Raw genomic sequence first — 15,090 nt, 5'->3', positions numbered from 1 at the left:
TCCCACCAGGAATAACATCTGCAAGGAGTTTGTATGTTCTCCCCATGTTTGCATGGATTTCCTCCTATTCTACAAAAACATACTGATACCGGTAGGAGAAAAAAAATATACTTTGGGATCCCTATATGGGACTCACAATCTACATTAAAAAAAAAAAAAAAGGAATTGAAATGTATTTAAACTACACACAATCAACATACAAAACAGGCCTGTTCAAGTTCTTATGGGGCCACTACACAAACAAAAAATGAAATATAACCATGTGAAGCCGGGTCCTTCTGCTAGTACACAATAAATGTTCTCCTGAAATGTTTGCAATTGTAAAATTGATGTGAATGGAGTTTAAAGAATTCAATATTTTCTGCAGAAACTACCCCATTCAGAATCTAAAATGTGTTAGTATATTCTAATATGGCTAAATCTAAAGAAACCACAGAATAGCTAATAGCCTATGTGACCTTAATATCAATTCTATCACATGTGGCGCAAACACTATTTATAAAATATAATCTTTAATAATTTGCCATAAAATCAGAAATTGCACCCCAATAATAGAACATTATGTACAAAAAAAATGCAAGTTGCACCACAATAATAGAACACTATATGCAAAATGTTACATAGAGGAGTAACAATCTTTTGGTCAGTATGGTAACTATACTATCCGAGGATCCGAGAAGAGAAAGAAGAGACACTTCCACTAAGTGAGTCTACCATGGACAATAAAGTTATAATAACATACCTATCCAACACCAAATACAGACAAATCACAATTCATAAACAATTACCGAGTCCCAACGTGTTTCCCTAAATTATTGCTTCACCTAGGGAAAGATGTAAGATTGTGTCTGCAGTGGAGTCTACAGATGACCACTATCCTGCGGAAAGGTCACCACCATGAAAAATCCACTTGGGGTGAAAGACTCCTTTAGGCTGAGGCCCTACGTAGTGGGTTGCAGCAAAAAAAGTGAAGTGGGAAAAACCATGGTGGCAACGCTTTGCGTTTTTTTCCGCAGCACTTTTCAAAGAAACTTCACAGAGGTTTACTCTGCAGATTTTCTGCTTCCATTATATCTGGAGGGAAACCACTGGCGTTTCTGTAGGTATAATTGACATACTGCGATTTCCAAAGCCGTGACGTCTTGAGAATTGCACCGGGTTTGCTGTGCATATTTTTTCACAATGTTTGGATGTGATTCACTGCATTTTTGTCTGCGGCATTTACAGCAGGTGCGGCCCCAGCTTTAAGAGGTTGAAACTGATGCTTTAATTGTTGTTCTGTGTTAGGGTTGGTTCACATCTGCGTTGGTATTCCGTCCGGGGGAGTCCACATGGGGACCCCCCGAATGGAATACCAAACGCAATTGCAAGCGGTGTGCAGTAAAAGCACACGGATCCTCATAGACTATAATGGGGTCTGTTTGATTGCCACCAGACCTCCGCACAGAACATGCCGACAGGAAAGTAGTTCACAATCTGCATGATTTGTGTGGGCAGCGTGCGGCAAGCACACGGACCCCATTATAGTCTATGGGGTCCGTGTGCTTTTTACTGCACACCGCTTGCAATTGCATTTGTATTCCATTCGGGGGGGTCTCCATGCAGAGAATACCAATGCAGATGTGAACCAACCCTAATTTGGTATTACACAGAATATGACATGTGCCTTGTTGTTCTCTGCAATAGATGTAGCTGAAACATGCAATTTTAGGGACACATTTAATATAAATGTCATGCAAAATAATAAGGTTAGTGCAATGCATTGAATTAAAACAGATACACTGTAAATCCCTTCCCCCATCTTAAGACCGAAGAAAGAAGGAACTATAACAAGACTTTTGAAGCTATTTGGACCATGAAGGAGACAGTCTGTAAAATGTCAACAATTTAAATGAAACTTTTATTTTTTTTAAGCTTGTATTTTATGAACATAAGCAGCAGGGTCTGAGCAGTGAAACCTGACCTGTGTATCCTGTGTAATTCTAGTGTGCTGCTTTCATTGTAGGAGGCTATGTCAATAATATAACTTGTTGACAGACTGAATGTTCTGTTTTCATTGCCGGGTAGGGAGAAGCTGCACATTCACTGCAGAGCAGTAGAAATAAAATGCTGCTCCATTATCATAGCTCTGGATATTTTCTTGGCATAGGCAAGGTTTGTGTTTTTAGTTTTACGAATATTTAAGAGAAGTTTCCTGGAATAAACCAATTATTACAGTTAAATGGAAATAGCTACAGATTATTTGAATCAGGGCACAGAGGCGGATTAGGCAAATAGACAAGGATGTTGCCCAAATGCACTCGGTATTTGTGATCAGAATATAAAATACGGGTTTTGTCTGAATTTCCTGTTTGAGCCTCTTGTGCTGTGAGTTTTTTTTAATCAGATTTCAATGCTCTGCCACTAGAAAACAGGTGCATAGTATGTTCATAAACAGTGCAAGACGCGCATCAATAATTCAGATGATTAGAGACTTGTTTAATAAGCTGTTTCTAATAAAAAAAATCTATCTTTACACACTCAAGCATTACATCTACTGCTGAATGTCTGCAAGATTTAGAAATATTCTTATTTCATGCATTTGAACTTTATGTAAATATAGTGGTAAAACATTATAATAAGTCAAACAGCGCCGTCACACATCAGTGCCAACTCTGGCCAACTCTTACCAACTCAGTAATGCTGTCTCTGTCAAGATATTTAAATAACTGCTTGGCTACACCTTCAGTAGCCTGACTTCTAACCCAAGGCCACACACATCTTTGATAGCTTTATTTTTATCATATCAGTACCTTATGATGCCCTACAGACGAAAGCAGAGCATATTGTCTACACACACTGATACAGGGAAGGCTGTCAATCAGCCTGTGTGGGAAGGATGGACAGGACTCTCATTGTCTCTCTAAGGAGTCCTAGATATACTCTTTTTACACTTTTTTTTTTAAGAAATCCTTTTCTTAGATAAATATTTAACTTGCTCTGTCAACATGGAGCCATATAATACTTGCTTTCCTGCTGCTTTTTTTCTTTTTTTTTTTTTTTTAAATAGGCGATTACTTTTTGATCCCTGTTCTTGCTCATGGACTCCTCCAGTTACCTTTCTGCTCTCTAGGGTGCCCTGTGCATCGGAGCGACATGATATGGAATGCATGAGGCCCCTGGAGTGCAGAGTGGGAAGTTGAGGTGGGGAAAAAATGCTGCAGGGGCCCACTGATTCTTCTAAGGTTGTGGGAAGGAGCAGGGATGGGTAAGTATGGCCACAAAGTATAATGGGCGGAGGCCCAATGGAGATGAGTGAACATAAATCCAGTGGTACTCACCTCACCTGAACTCCAGTGTGACTATGGTGTATTTGGGTCTCTGTAGTGATGTCACAGATGTCATGTGGGTCAGGCCGGCATAGTCACGCATGATGATGCCGGCATAACCCACATCTATGACGTCACTGTAGAGAGTTGAAAACAGCAGAGAGTCATGCTGAAGCCCAGGAGAGGTAAATAACACTGGTTATTATGTTTGTCACCTCTCCTGGGCCATTGTGGAGGGTATACCCCATAATACTTGGACAATACTGGGTGGAGGGCCACTATGACACTTACAAAAGGAAAAACACCCCCAAAAAATATTCAGTCAATCATATAAAAATTTAAATACGTCTTTATTATGCCAAATACAGTCATAAAACTAAATAGCAGCTGGGCAGATGGTTAAGCCAAAGTTGAAAACACAATGACAAACAGGGGATTTTAGGCTATATGTAAATCACAATTGACACATAGGACTTAAATATACAGGGTATAAATATATGAATATATAAATGACCATAAACATTAGTTTTAACCCTGAAAGTAAGACACTATACAGATATTAGATCATATTGTACTCCATTGCAAGAAATGGTAAGACCAATGGTATAGATACAGCTGAATAACAAAAGATGATCAAGGAGATCAAATTACATCACAACCTGGAAAGCTTCCAAGGGTTAAAACCCATATAGTAGTTTAACATGAATCATGCATACATGAATAAAGGAAGCCCAGTACATAAATAATTCAAGCTGAAGTCATATCAAATTTTGAAAATACCTGAGGTCATTATAGCAAATGGATATAGTCTCAAATCCCCAACACAAATGGCAAGGACACCTCGATGCGTTTCGCCGTGCGACCGGCTTCCTCAGGAGGGCCACTATGAGACATCAAACTGTGTTCAGGGGCCACTAAATGTGATTATACTGTGTGAAGTTGGGACAGTTTGGGAACTAATGCTATAGACTACTACTAATGGTGATGTATACTGTATGTGTACTGACTAATCTCTTAGGCAACCTTGATTTGCTGAAGCAGCTTTGCTCTACTTATGTATCCAGGCATTGTTGGACTAGAGTGCCTAAGGGCACACCAGTAAAATTCATTCTGGGGCTCACCCTACATTTACATGCTGTTGGTGTCCTGAGAGCCCTCTCAGAAGTCTGCTGAGTGGCTCTTGCCTTGCACTAGGACCGCCTTTCACATCTACCCAGTTTATTATATGGATGCTTAGGGCAGCTGAGATGACGTACAATTTCCATCTGCATTTGGTACCATTAGTGTAATGTGCCACTCAACTGCAGCAGGTGAAGGGCCAGTCCAAACCTGGATCCAGGGATATAGAGAGATCAGAGTGGCTTCATAATGTAAAGTAAAATGCTAATGCTAATAATTTCAATATAACACCATCTTAGGAATAGAAGACCCAATGCTTTATCACTCTTACTTACATTTCCATATTCAGTCATGTATACATAAAATAATGGGCTCCACAGTAAGGATCAGAATCAAATTTGGGGTTTTACCATGGATGTGCCTGGTGTTTGCTTTTCCATGCCCTTTGCTAAACAGCATTGGCCACTTTTGATTCTTTTAATTGTTAATCGTACACTTCCTCTGGAGATGGAGGGCTGAGCACATTTTTAATACCGATTAGCAAAGGGGTGGGACCTACCACGCTGTGGCCCCGGAATCCAAGGTCCCAATAACAGCCCGATAGCCAGCCTCTATGGTATGTACATCTTTTCTTAAAAAAGATAAAATATATAATAATTATAATAATATAATATAATATAATAAACTCCCCTCCATTGTTTGCTATCAATGGGAGAACCCACAGGAAATATTATTTAATTTACAATTGTCCAATCATTTTACATTCAAGAATTTACCAGAATACATTCAGAGTATTTTCTATGCAATGTGAAACCATTGTGATCTAATCATCATCTTTATCAGATTTTATATCCATGAGTCCCAATTGATTCCATAATAAATGTTTTCCTAAATGCAATAAATGTGTGGTTTGTGGTAAGACATACACAATATAAATGTTTTATAGCAATATAGATATCTTTAAAAGGTTGCTAGTTAAAAGGTCTTATAAGTATTGATGGCGAATGCATAAATGCCCCAAGACGTAAACACTTATCTGGCACCAGTGAGCGGAGTACAGTACTTCCCATTTAAGGCTAATATTACAACCAGCTTTATGTTTCCCGAAAGAAAGAATGCAAAGTGGTGGAAGAATGGGGGATCTCTTCTGGTAAGACTGCATGTGGATAAATCTGAGCTTTATAGTGATATAGTGTTGTAAAAGAAGGCAAAGAGCCATTAAATAATTCAGTATAGTTATAAATCCATGCATGGCTTCTAATGGGTGTAATGTTCTCCACTGTTATCCAGCTACAACAAACAGGCTAAAGTTTAAGCTAAATAAGTACATTCAATTACCCAGCAGCCATATGGTACGCAGCGCCAATGAGTGCAGAATGTTCCTATAAATCATTAGAGTGATGGAAGGAATGGACTCAGTTTTCCATGTTCAAAGAGAAAAGTAGGTATGAAAACAGAGCTGTTCTAGATTAAGAATGCAAGGTTATTTTATGCTAGAAATCCCTATGCTAATAGTCGAGAAGTGTGAGCCAAAAGCTATCTGCAGTGCATAAGGGACTAGCAGCAGGGGTTATCATAAGATTTTATAGCCACTTAAACTAATGATTAGAGAACTTGAACTAACAGATAGCTTAGTGAGACCGACCAGCATGTGGAGTTTGCTAATCTGATCTTTGGCTCCACAAGGCACTTGCAATTTATCCTTATATACAAATTTAGAAAAATATTTGTGCCGTCCTCATTCCCAGACATTCAGTATACATCTGGAACATTATACCGCAGTGTGTGTATCCAACAAGTGCAAAGTTTAATTCATGGAATATCACCAGCTCCATACTTCATATTATCTGTCTGTCTGCTGAAACGTCTTTCTCGTCTGTGCAAACTTTAATACATTGTATTTCACCAACTCCCATCATCCTAGATCATCTGATATTATACTGATTGTAGTTGTAACCTTTCTTTTATGAAGTTTGTAGGACTGTAAGTCTGTTATTTTTTCTGTGCAGGTTTTTTTTTAACTTATGTGTTTAATTGATTAATTGTTCCATAAACTAATTTAGTGCTACATCTACGCATATTTATTAGAGATGAGTGAGTATTGAAATATTCAATATTCATTTCGAGTAGCCCCTCAATATTCGACAATTCCACCGAATATCGAATCGCATTATAGTGATATAGTGTTGTAAAAGAAGGCAAAGAGCCATTAAATAATTCAGTATAGTTATAAATCCATGCATGGCTTCTAATGGGTGTAATGTTCTCCACTGTTATCCAGCTACAACAAACAGGCTAAAGTTTAAGCTAAATAAGTACATTCAATTACCCAGCAGCCATATGGTACGCAGCGCCAATGAGTGCAGAATGTTCTATGGGGAAAAAATGCTTGTTTCAGGGGAAACCACAATTCGAGTAAGGAGACTCACCAAGTCCACAATGACACCCCAGGAAATGATGCCAACACCTCTGGAATGCAACTGGGACAGCAGGGGAAGCATGTCTGGGGGCATCTAACACGCCCAAGTCCCAGGATTACCCCATTATCACAGCCTATCAACTAGACACTTTCCACACTCAATAGAAACTCTATGAAAGTGGAAAAAATACTTGGAAACCTTCTTTCCTCTACATTAGTATGGACAGAAACACAAATTTTAAGCTAAAGAAACATTAGCATGCACCCCTTTAAATCACGTTGCCCATGACAACCACAGATGGCAGAGGCAATGGGAAATCCAAATGCCCCCACCCTTAACTGTCATTGTGGATGTGTGTATGTATGTGTGTAATGTAGTGACACTTCCAAAAAATACTTTTCTGGCCCTTGAGGTGAGCCCTTCCAAATTAAGTTAGAGGTCCTTAAGCTGAGCTACCAGCAGAGATTGAGGCACTTGAGGTGAGTTGAGTTTTGCACCAGCAGATTATTACGCTCTTTGGGTCAGTTGAGCCTTGCACCAGCAGAGTTTTAGTTTTTGGCCCTTTGGGTGAGTTGAGCCTTTAACCAGAAGAGTTTTGGGCCCTTTGAGTGAGTTGAGCCTTTAACCAGGAGTGTTTTTGGCCCTTGAGGTGACTTGAGACTTGCACCAGCAGAGTTTTTGTTTTTGGCCCTTGGGGTGAATTGAGCCTTGTAGCAGCAGAGTTTTAGTTATTGGCTGTTTGGGTGAATTGAGCCTTTAACCAGCAGTGTTTTTGGCCCTTGGGATGAATTGAGCCTTGTAGCAGCAGAGTTTTAGTTATTGGCCCTTTGGGTGAATTGAGCCTTTAACCAGCAGAGTTTTAGTTATTGGCCCTTTGGATGAATTGAACCTTGTAGCAGCAGAGTTTTAGTTATTGGCCCTTTGAGTGAATTGAGTCTTTAACCAGCAGTGTTTTAGTTTTTGGCCCTAGGGGTGCGTTGAACCTTTAACCAGCAGAGTTTTAGTTTTTGGCCCTTGAGGTGAGACACAAAAAAATTATTTTTCAGGTCCTTGGGGTGAGCCATAAAAAATAAGTTTTCCAAGCCCTTGGGTTGAGCCATAAAAAATTAGTTTTCAGGCCCTTTGGGTGAGCCATAAAAAAATATTTTTAAGGCCCTTGGGGTGAGCCTTAATGGAGTGATTTTAAATGTTTTTCAACGGTGATGGTGGTGGTGGAGGAGGAGCAGGACGAGGATGAGGAGGAACTTGTGAGCTGGAACAAAAACATGGAACTGTGTCTCGTCATTAGCACTGAGGATGGGACATGCTGGTTGCAGGTACACAACCACTAAATCGCCAAGAGAGGCAGACTATTGTGTAGTAACACGCCTGGAGGTATTGGCTGACTGGCTGGTGGAAATGCCACTGGAAGCAATATCCGCTATCCATTGTAATACCAGTTCCTTGGTGCTTGGGCCTTGTCAGCATTGTACCCTGCTCTTTGCTTGACGTTGTGGATGAGCACACTGCTGGCTGCCCCTCTCCAGTAGCCACTGGATCCGCAGTAGCTTGACTGCAGCCTGGATCCCCACGCCCCTGTCCTCGTTCCCATCCCTTTGTGCTACCCTGATGCATTTTCAGATGTATACAAGTGTTTTTGTTTAAAGTATACACTTGGAGGGTAGATAGATTGAGCGTATCTCTACTACCCTATATACCGGATGACAGTATACAGGTTTCTTCTTACCCCCTATGGGACAGGTGTATAGTGTATACGAGTGGTCGAGTGGTAGGGAATTTGAGCCCTAAGAAGGGCTTTTGTGAAATTTTGGCAAGTTGAGTCTATATACTGGAGGTGTATATATACTCTTCCTGCAGTTTAGCTCTGAAAAGAGCTGTTGATTATCAGTTTTCCTGCCTAGCAGAAGCTAAAATCTCTCTCTGACCCTGATCACGATGTCTCTCCCTATCTCACCAAACCGTATCTGACACAAATATAGCTGACACTATTCTTATAAATCAGAGGTCACCTGATTTATCCAGCCAATGACTTTTTCCTATTTTTTTTCGATGCCTACGTTTTCCTGCTTCCTGCCCCACCTTTCCTGCACATTTATTGGTGCAAAAAAAGCGCCAGGGAAGGTGGGAGGGGATATGAATTTTTACTGCGTTTAACACGTGGTATTCGATCGGAATCAAATATGTCAAATACCGTAATATTCGATCGAATACCTACTCGCTCATCTCTAATATTTATCCTATATAAGTAGACATAGTAATAGGCGAGGCATGAGTCCTGGAGTTGGCACAATGCAATTCAACCCTAAGTATGGCATTTCAATCACAAGTGTGTTCAAAGTGGTTTCCAGGCAAGTTTTTTTTATTTTTTTAAATGATAGTTCTATTAATGGGTTAATAAATGCACCCATATAATTTATGTTTTGAGTGATTTCTGGGTGTCTCTGGATGCTCATGGTATCTCCTGCATTTGGTTAAAGGTTCAGCTTCCTGCTATGTAACTTTCATGCTAACCCCCTCTGACCTTACTCCCTCCCTCATTCCTCACTTCCCCTCCTTCCCATACAATTCCTCATTGTCTCTCTAGCTATCCCACCCTTCCCTACCTACTCAGTCCATCCCCCGATCCATATTATATACTTACCCTCTACATGTCTTCCTATAAGACGGCTGCTCCTTCTTTACTCATGCTGCAGGTGCACTCTCTTCTCCAGCACAGCTCTGTTCTCTGCAGTGATGATCCATTTCTACTGCGCATTCGTGGATGCACTGTAGAGGTGGATTATCGACAGCAGTGCGCAGAGCAGCACTTGGAAAAGAGGATAAGTATAATGGGGTGGATGGGGGGGGAGTAGTAGTGATGATCCATTTCCAGAAATTGATCGGCACCGGATAATCAGAAAATGTTCCGAGGCGGTCACATGACTGCCCCAAGGACATGGCTAAATATACATTTTTGATTAATTATGTTATTTAGAAAGTAGTAGGAGGGAGGGTGTTCAGATTAGTGTAGGGATTTCCAGCTATCCCAAACAACCCCTTTAAGATGCAGTTAAACATGGCAATTAAACAGGGTAGATGACAGCTCAGCAAAATAACCACACCAAAAATCTTGTAAGTTTCTAAATGACGTGTGACAATTGTCCCACCATGTTCACGACATTTCTTTTTATTGTATTTTATGCTTTTTTTTTTTTTTTTAACAAACTTACCGCCCATTCCCACCTCTTGTTACATCAATCCACATCAGTCCCTTTCTCCTTCCCTTACCTATGTGCAGTTCCCATTCTCTGTTCACCGTCCTCAACCACCTTAACCCACCTTAAAGACACCTTCTGCTGTCTCTTTTCATTCTGCTGGCTACTAGCTGCTGAGGACATCTCTCCAAACCATGGACCTCCTTCTTCTGTTATACTGCTCTATACCTGTATCTCCAAGGGCCTCTGCTAATCATATTAATATTCGCTGGCTACCGTCTCCTTCACCTTCACCAGTCTCTTTCTCTTGTGTGCTCTTGAACACGCATTCAGTCTGCAACAAGGTTGAAATTATTTAAGCTCTCTGGTTTTCATAGAAATCTGGATTAAACAGCCTTATTATTAGGGAATTGCCCATTAAGCAATTCTCTAGTAGCTGAATCTGGAACCCGGAAAGGAGGAGGACAGTGATCCCTGATGCTAGACCCACCCCAAAGTCCCTAACTACTTGCCTCAACTACCCTAAATGGTAGATGACAACTGGGCTACAGTCCTTTCCTAATATAAGTGAAACACTGAATGCAGACAAGAGAAGCAACAAGAACAGAAGGTCAAACTAGCCAAGGGGTCTTGCAAGTAGGTACAAATGCAGAATCAAGAAGAATAGTCGAGAGGTCAAAACGAAGTTCAGAATACAGATAATCAGAGAAGAAAGTAATACAATAGCATATTCTAAAAGACTAATAGCAAGTACCCACGTGTGGAATAATGGGCTGTATATGGGAAGCCTGGAATCCACCCCATGCGTGATTGGAAGGTGAACTGTCAATCATGAAGCAACTAATGGTAACTCTTAGCGAACCATAGGGAACTCAGAGTACTGGCCGGACTGACACATTGAAATAAATTCTCATCTATGCTAACACAGAATACAACAGGAGGCCCAGGAATAGGGGCTCATAAGTGGACACGCCTCCCGCACCGTACCATGCAGCCTCTGGATGGCGCAGAAGTCTGAAAGGACAAGGATGTTACACTGATACAGTCTCCCCTGCTGTTCTCTGGTATGTGGCCTCCAATTTTCACACACCCCTAGACCTGAGGATAGACGGGGTAGAGAGGTAAGCATTCTTTGATCACCACAATTCAGTTTCAGGTCAATTCCCCAGTATCATCGCTCTGCTTCCCCTCTTTTGAGGTCCGCACTATGACTTTTCTGCCCTTTATCCCTGTGAATAGCTGTCATCTATCACCACCACCACCCCCACACCCCCGGCTCAACCTACCAGTTCTTAGATCACTTAGCTTCATGGCCTCCCAGTTTCCTATTCCGTGGAAATTCTACCCTCATTTTGAGTGATTTTAACATTCCCATTAACATCCCTGTCTCCTGATCTGCCCCTTGCATTCTATAACTAACCACCTCTCTTGGTCTCTCACAGCTTACTACTTCTCCCATAAACAAAGATGGTAATATCCTTGCGCTGGTCTTCTTATGGCTCTTTTCTGTCTCTGATTTTATGAATGCTCACCTACCAATTTCTGACCGCAAACTTCTTTTCTTTACTATCAAATGCTCTTTTTCTTCACAAAACACACCGGACTACCGCACCTACATTCTGTAAACAAGCAACACCTCTCAGACACCCTACAGTCATCACTGTCTCTCATCTTTTATCTCTCCTGTACACATCTTATTCAGCGGTGCTCAAGATGTGCTAAATGTGTGTGGAGAAAATCTAACACATCTGCAGAATTTGTTCACTTCAAGTTTATGCTCAAACTCTATAACCCTGCTGTTCACTTCGCCAAGCAAGTCTACTTCACCGCTCTGATCTCTTTTCTCTCCAATTAATCCTAAACAACTCTTTGACACCTTTTATTCCCTCCTTATGCCGAGGGTACAGGTACCTGTCGCCAACCTCATTGCCATTTAATTTAAAGACCAAATCAACAACCTCTGCCAGGAGATAACCCAATCTCCAAGCAATACAGTCCCCTTCCCTCCCTTGCTCCTCATTGTGAACTCTCATTCTATGATCCAGTAACAGAAGAATTCTGCCAGCTTTTTTCTTCTTCTCACCCTACTACCTGCAGAAGTGATCCTATCCCACCACACCTCATCTGATCTCTGTCTCTTGCTTTTACAAGTCCCCTTACTAAAACTGTTAACCTCTCTCTCTCTTCTGGAATCCTTTACTCCTCCTTCAAACATGCTGCCATAAACCTACTACTGAAAAAGCCCTCTCCTGACCCATCCAGTGCTGCTAAATATCAACCCATCTCTAACCTCCTCTTCACCTCTAAACTCCTGGAATGATTTGTCTATTCCTGCCTAATTTGCTATCTCTTTGCTAACTTTGCTGCACTATGGCTTAAGTGTGTGATCATCCCTTCCAGCAGCGAGCAGCTTGTGTCAGCCACCACCCGCTACAGCCCCACTGAGCCTGCACAGCATGTGAATAAGGGTGGGCATGGCCTCCACTTTGTTAAAGTCAAGCGGCCATATCACATTGCTGCTCACTAGCTAGAGCCGCGCATGCGCAGTATGTCTTCCCCACGTGTGGCTTGGTTAGCCTGCCGCGCACACAGGAAAATATATGTACACAGTAGACACCGTCGGATCCTTTTGTATCTCCTAACAATGAGCATCCAAGGTAACCTTTCCCCCCACAAAACTTGTGTAATACTATGGGCATATTTACGCAATTTATTATGTTAACTCTAATATGAAGCTGTATATACTAAGGTTTAGAGGAGCATTAGAAACGCCCACAGACTCAGGTGTATTGGCAGTGCTATCCTAACCAATTATCTATTTAGATGTGTGTGAGATGTTTTGTCGGTAGTACTGTTTTTGTCTTTGCACTTGAAAAAGCAGTTGTGAACCCCTAAACACATTGTGTGAATTTTGACAAGAATAGAGATGAGCGAACACTGTTCGGATCAGCCGTTCCGAACAGCACACTCCCATAGAAATGAATGGAAGCACCTGGCACGGTGACCGACCACCGGCAAAGTGTACGTGCTAGGTGCTTCCATGCATTGCTATGGGAGCGTGCTGTTCGGAACAGCTGATCCGAACAGTGTTCGCTCATCTCTAGACAAGAATAAAGAAGATTTGACTGATTAACACTGTTTGGTGAAACGCGGTGATCTTGGAAATATTCCTCTTGGTCCTTCTTGGACAGTTTAGAGAGGACATCTTCATCTACATGAGGGGGGTAAGTTGTGGCTTTGTCTAGTTGTGGCTTTCTGTGAGTGGTACAATAGCACGGCAATGACAGAGTTTTGCTATAAAACCCACAGGATACCTATTTTAGAATGCCCTACTGTACCCTGGAAGCCAAAAACCCTGGCACTTGCTGGCTCCACTGCATCCCTGGTTGTTGTATAAAATTTGAGTCTCTTCTTACAAACGAATGGAGGCTTTATAGACATATACTGTATACAATAAAATTGCCCTAATTATACATTTCTAACTGTATTTCCATAGTTCTTGGGGATCTACAAACAGCATAAAAAGTGTAGAATATGAGATAATATTTGCTATATAACTCTTTTCTTCTAGTTTCGGAGGCTTAAAGTGTTTTCAGGTAGAATTATATGACCATCATATTGCAATGGAAACGACTATTGTCTCTTCTTATTAATCCCTCTTGGACACAATAATTTATTTCATGACAGGTAGAACCTGAACCAGTTTTAGTAAGAAAAAAATATGTCTTGAAGGCTTGTCAAAGCATAAAACACAAATGAAAACAGATCAGATGATGAACCAGAGCAAAGTGAAGCTTCAAGCTGGTGCTGATTTCTTTCTGCTCCATTTCACATTCTAATTATAATAAAATGTAGATAGGATATGTAACATTAAAAGCAGAAGAGATCAGTGTAGGCTTCATCCATGGGGACCACAGTGATAATTATTTCTTAAAGTTTTGCAATATGATTAGTTTTTTGTCAAGCAAGTCTTCCATTGTAGACCATCGCTACATTTATTGACAGAAACTGTGATTTCTTTTGATAGACCAAATCATGCATTATAAATCATTCTGTCAATCTGTCCAAATGGACAACTGCTCTTTTCATAGTTATAAAAAAAAGTGTAAAAGCCACAAAACTTCCAAAATTATATTTATAATATCTATTATTATATATATTCATGTCTTTCCATTAGCCAAATTTCAATTAATTTATACACAGGCATGAATGCACCGGATCAAATTGGATTAGTCCTGAACTTCCCATAAGTTTCATGCTTGACCAAAACCCTCATGGTCTCTGGCTGATGTAATGGACTGATGTGGCCAATGACTGGCTAAAGTGGTGACAACACGACACATTATGTCAGCCAGAGACTAGCAGAGGATGGCGGGGGGTCCTCAGGATACCATCAGATGCCACCAGAATGCCCAGGAAGCAAGGTGAGTATAACCGTTTGTTATTTCTACTTACCTCCCCATGGCCTCCACTTAACCACTTCAGTACCGGGCCAATTTGTGGTCCAAGACCAGACACATTTTAGGTTTATTTTGTATGTGCGGTTTTGAGGGCTGTAACATTTTTTCTCATATGTCTCAGTCAACTAATTTTTGCGTCTTTTTTCGGGGACACATAGGGCTTTATTTTTATGTTGTTTTTATTTTCAAATATGTTTTCATTTTTTTTTATATCCGTGAAAATATAAACAAAATAGGAGGGAAATTGTGTCTGGTTTTCAATTTATTATTATTTTTTTTTTATTTAATAACAGAAAGTGGCACCGAAAAACATTATAATATAGTTTTTCCTCTCCATTACGATAATTTTTATTTTGTATGGTGTTGTTGGGGGTGGGGCTATAACCTTTAATAACGGTGTTTTATTAGCGTATTATTTTTTATTATTATTATTATTATTATATTTACTTTTTTTTTTAACTTTTTTATTATATACTGTGTGTATATATATATATATGTATATATATATATATATATATATATATATATATATATATATATATATTTTTTTTTTTTTTTTTTTCAGATTGTGTCCCCATAAGGTGATAAG

This window comes from Leptodactylus fuscus, chromosome 2, assembly GCF_031893055.1.
Source record: "Leptodactylus fuscus isolate aLepFus1 chromosome 2, aLepFus1.hap2, whole genome shotgun sequence".
Lineage (NCBI taxonomy): Eukaryota > Metazoa > Chordata > Amphibia > Anura > Leptodactylidae > Leptodactylus > Leptodactylus fuscus.
The sequence above is the reverse complement of the archived record's forward strand: the minus strand, read 5'-3'. Positions refer to the sequence as shown.